The 5,223-nt window shown below is 36.0% G+C and overlaps 1 pseudogene; it reads left to right on the top strand.

The window, feature by feature from the left end:
• The first annotated feature begins 2,556 nt into the window (after positions 1-2,556).
• Positions 2,557-4,356, top strand: LOC121038315 (protein DBF4 homolog A-like; annotated as a pseudogene).
• Positions 4,357-5,223: the final 867 nt, after the last annotated feature.

Raw genomic sequence — 5,223 nt, 5'->3', positions numbered from 1 at the left:
AAAAACAAAATCCTGTAAAGAAATAGGCAAAGGACGTGAATAGACACTTTTTTCAAAGAAGACATCCAGATGGCTAACAGACACATGAAAATATGCTCAACATCACTCATCATCAGGGAAATACAAATCAAAATCACAACGAGATACCACCTCATATATCAGTCAAAATGGCTAATATTAACAACTCGGGCAACGGCAGATGTTGGCAAGGATGCAGAGAAAAAGGAACCCTTTGCACTGCTGGTGGGAATGCAAACTGGTGCAGCCACTCTGGAGAATAGTATGGATGTTCCTCAAAAAATTAAAAATAGAACTACCGTACGACCCAGCAATTGCAATACTAGGTATTTATCCAAAGGATGTAGGTATGCCCTTTTGAAGGGCATCCCAAGTTTATAGCAGCACTATCAACAATAGCCAATGTATGGAAAGAGCCCAAATGTCCATCGACAGATAAACGGATAAAGAAGATGTGCTATATATATACAATGGAGCATTACTCGGCAATCAAAAAGAATGACATCTTGCCATTTGCAACAACATGGATGGAACTGGAGGGGATTATGCTGAGCGAAATTAGTCCGTCAGTGAAAGACAAATATCGTATGACTTCATTCATATGTGGAATTTAAGATACAAAACAGAAGAACATAAGGAAGGGAAGCAAAAAATATATATATAAAAGCAAGGAGGGGTACAAAACATAAAAGACTATTGAACATAGAGAACAAACAGAGTGTTGATGGAGGGGTTGTTTGTGGTGGGATAGGCTAAAGGGCAAGGAGCATTAAGGAAGACACTTGTTGGGATGGGCACTGGGCGTTATACATAGGGGATGAATTACTGGATTCTACTCCTGAAATCATTACTACACCATATGCTAACTAACTTGGATGTAAATTGAAGAAGAAGAAGAAGAAGAAGAAGAAGAAGAAGAAGAAGAAGAAGATTATGCATACATTTGTTTATTGATTTTTTGGCATTTTATCTTCACTATAATTTCTTAGAATGCTGAGCCAAAGGTAAAGTTATGTATAATATATATTATGTAATATATCTAATTTTATAATGACAAATTCTCTTTCATTGGAAGTACCAGTTCCATTTTGCATTTCCACTAGTATTGTGTAAGAGTTAAACACACTTTGCGGAAAGCTCATTTCTATTTTGAAAGAGATAGTGAAAAGGCAAATTATAGATTAAGAAGGAAATGCCTTGCCAAAATTCTTTTTCATTAGTTACAGGCAATGGGATCCATTAGTGGCCATTGCTGTGTTGAAAGGAAGTGTGCTCAAATCTTTGCTTTTAAATTAAACAAATGAATAATCCAGAGGAAGAAAACTTTCTGAAACTTGTTCTTGGAGACCATTCATTTCTAGTTAAATGAACATTCTTAAATCAAAGCTCTTGCAACCTGCTTATGTCTACTTAACATTTAGAAGAGCATTTAAATACACCCCTATAGGGGGCATGGCCAGCAGATTCTTCGTGTGTAGGTGAGCCTCTGTAAGAAATACTCCCCCAAATTTTCCTTTGCTGTTGCATCCTACCGTAGCAATCATTTTTGCCAGCCTCAAGAATTATCCAGCTTGGACTTTCTTACATCCCTCTATTCGTATTCCTCATAATTAGGGAGCAGCTGTTTCTAGCCTTCTCTGACAGCAACTGTCACCTGCAGATGGGATTTTGATGATTGAAGAAAATGACAGATTGCTTAATGTCAGTGACTGAATACCACAGTGAGGAGTCTCGCAGAGATGCAATATCTACATTTTACATCTGAACCTTATAATTGGCTTATTTCTGTCAGATTTCAGCAAGGGGGCCTGCAATTTCTTTTAGAATAAAACCATGAATATATGACTAGACATACCTATAGCTATGTTTCATGCTCTTTCTGTATGAAAATCAAATTACAATAATCAAACACCTTGTTTAAAGCAAGATGAGTTAGTAATGAATAGATTTGCTAGATTATTTACTCGGCAGTTTCCTTTTATATTACAAAACTATTATAAGTTAGACAATATGTGATGAAGGTTTAATTATCATTAACTCCAGCCTAACTTCTAAATTAAGGAAGAGATCGTTACTAGAGCTTTCCTTTGGAGAGTTACTTAGTTTTGCCTTTAGAAGGGTAAGGTATACACGAAGAAAAGTCTCAGAGACAGAGATTCCAAAAGCGTCAATTGTGTATTTGATTTCAAATCATATATAAACTATTTAATTAACATGATTTACAGTATAAGAAATTTGAATTCAATGGAAACAACCATATGAAAGTGCTAATTCCTTTAAAGTTATATAATTGATTTTTTCTTTTTTCTGAAGAACTACCAATGGCCTATGGCACGTGAAAATAGAGAAGAAATAAAATAAACTAGGTAACATTCAACTTAGAGATATTATGGGAGAGGCAATATTTAAACATACCTGTCCAAGTTAAATTCCTGATTGTATTCTGCATCGTTACATAAATTAATAATGTTGGAAACAAACTGATTGAAAAACAATCTTTTTTAAAAATCAGAGCGCAGCAACATAAGCACTTTCTAAAAATCCAAATATAAGCCACTTTGGGTAAAGCGTTTTATACTGACTTACCTTCTGTCACTATATCTGGTATCTGGTAGCTGAGAGGGCAGTGAAGAATTTCCCAGCAAAGATATCAGTTATGTTACTTCAAATAAATAAAGAAGCTAAATTTGCACAAACGTTGTTAAGAATTTCTTCTGTACCAAGTCCATACCGCACAAACCACTTCACCTCATCCCAGCCGTGATGGAAATTCTTTTAGGTCTCTAGACTCAGCCCGTTTGAGCAGAGGAAAAGCACTGGTTGAAACAGCTATCAAGGACCATGATGTTATTCCTTCCTATAGTGTACTATCAAATGCCATATCATGGGGAGTAAAAATTCCTCATATTTATGGGGAAAAGAGTAGGTATTGGCACCCAGAAAGCAAGAACTTCAAAAAACCTTTTGTGAAGATGGAAAATACAAGCCAACTTTATAGACCATTTTGTCTTCAGTTGACCAATATGCCTTTTATAAATTATTCAGAAGCATTCCAGTCTATTTGATGTAGATAAGCCTTCCAGCATCCAAAAGCTGATTGCTTAAACTAAAAAACCCAAGCAGATGGCAATAAATATGGTGGCATCCCAATTCAACTCCAATTGAAAGAGAAGAAGAAAAAAGATACGGTGAATATTGCTTGCAGAAATTTGAAGATCTCAAAACTCATCTTCTAAGTAAGGAACCCAGAAACTGCCCAGAGCAATCTCTGTCAAGTTGTTGATGATACTGTATCTAAGTTAATTTTTCACTTTGTGGAATATGAGAGGGACATAACCAAAAAGAAAATAATAAAACACACTGTTTTATAGAAATCCTTTTCTCCTGTTATTGCAACTATCCTGAAAAAGTCTGAACCAAAAGAAAAGCTGGAATTGCAACGTATTTCTCAGAAGACTTCAGAGAAAATAATGTACAGGGAATTGGGCAGAGTTTTATGTACAAAGAAACCCAGGTACCTGAATAAAAGTTTGTGTTTATTTCAGAATGCATCCTTGACCCTTCAAGTGAATTGAGAGGATTTGATGAGAAAATGGCTAGTAAATGGTACATGTTAAACCCTGCTGAAAATGACATAAAACTAAATTTTACACATCTGTGCCCACATAAAAATAAATAGGGATGTATTCTTGACATTTCTGGACATAAGTTAATAATAAATGAAAATGACTTAGAAGAATTAACTATAGATCACCGTCCATGGAGGCTACAGGTGTATGTACAAGTTTCTAATGTCAATACAGATAACACTGCATCTCAACCAAAGCAGAAGTCAGATACCATGCTTCTCCCAGCAAAGGATCTGAAGGAAAAGGATCTTCATCCTTTGGTCGCGATTCTGATCTGTTAGCAATGAACAGTTCACAGGATCACCTAACAGTTCTGGCAAAGACTCCATCGCAAAGTCCTCATGAGGAGCCCAATGAATGTGACAGTCAGGAATATGGATGGTTTACCTTTTGGTAAGATTCATCAGAAAGTTAAAACACTAGGAATAAATAAGAAAATATGTAACCAACTGTGGTATTAGATAAGGAAAGAACTGAACATCTCGGTATACAAGAAGGAAGGAGAATTGGCACGTCACCCGTGCGATCTCTACTGGACTTATTTCAGACTAGTGAACGGAAGCCAGAAGTTTTGGGTTTCACAAGCTACACTGGAACCAGTGGTACATGGGATGGTTTAGATATTTGGAAAGAGGAAAATTTAAATAATTTATTGTCAGTGTTTTTCTCTTCGCCTTCAACTTCTACATTTACTGAGTTTTACACTTAAAAAATAAATCGGGGCACTTGGGTGGCTCAGTTGGTTAAGCATCTGACTTTGGCTCAGCTCATGATCTTGTGGTTCATAAATTCAAGCCCCAGAGCCTGGAGGCCTGCTTTGGATCTCTGTCTCCCTCTGTCTCTCTGCCCCTCCCTCGCTTGTGCTCTCTCTCTCTCAAAAATAAAGAAACATTAAAAAATAAATAAATAAGTAAATAAATAAATAAATTTTAGAAGTGAAAAAAAAATCAGGAAACTACCATTGGGATAATTCTATCAGCCAATATGTCGACTTTACAGATATTTTTCCAGTTGACAAATGAATAAATGCACTCAAAGACAAGTTCCTGTCTTCCATTTTTCTTTAGTTAGCATTTACTTTAACTTTTCTGTTATGTTTTGAGGCATTCACAATAACTTTTTGTGTAGTTATTATACTAATGAGAAAATGGATTGCATTCATACATTGATACATGGCCTCCTCACATGCATCAAGACAAAAGATTATTACTAACCTTGGCTGAACTGAAGCTGCTATGGAGCCACATGTATTGTGTTTCCAACTGACAGTATTTTTCTTGTATTTAGCGTAACTAACTCACACACAAGTTTTGGGAGATTAAGAGTCCTCAATAAATAGTTCCTGTTTTCACCTGGAGCCTCAACACATAGAGAAATACAAAAAGATAAAACAGAGAGCAAAAAGTCACTTCTAGAACTGATGACGTCTAAACAGGAGAATATACACTGAGGTCTCTTAGTCAGTGAGGACTGCTAATAAATACCTGAGAATTAGGAAAGCCTAGCGTATTTTACAGGCAAAGTGGGACAACCACCCTGTGTTTTCCTAAGGGAGAAGCTTCTATGGAAATATCAC

This window comes from Herpailurus yagouaroundi, unplaced genomic scaffold, assembly GCF_014898765.1.
Source record: "Herpailurus yagouaroundi ecotype Mexico unplaced genomic scaffold, PumYag 165, whole genome shotgun sequence".
NCBI classification, from domain to species: Eukaryota; Metazoa; Chordata; class Mammalia; order Carnivora; family Felidae; genus Herpailurus; species Herpailurus yagouaroundi.
This window is presented reverse-complemented; position numbering and strand designations above follow the sequence as displayed.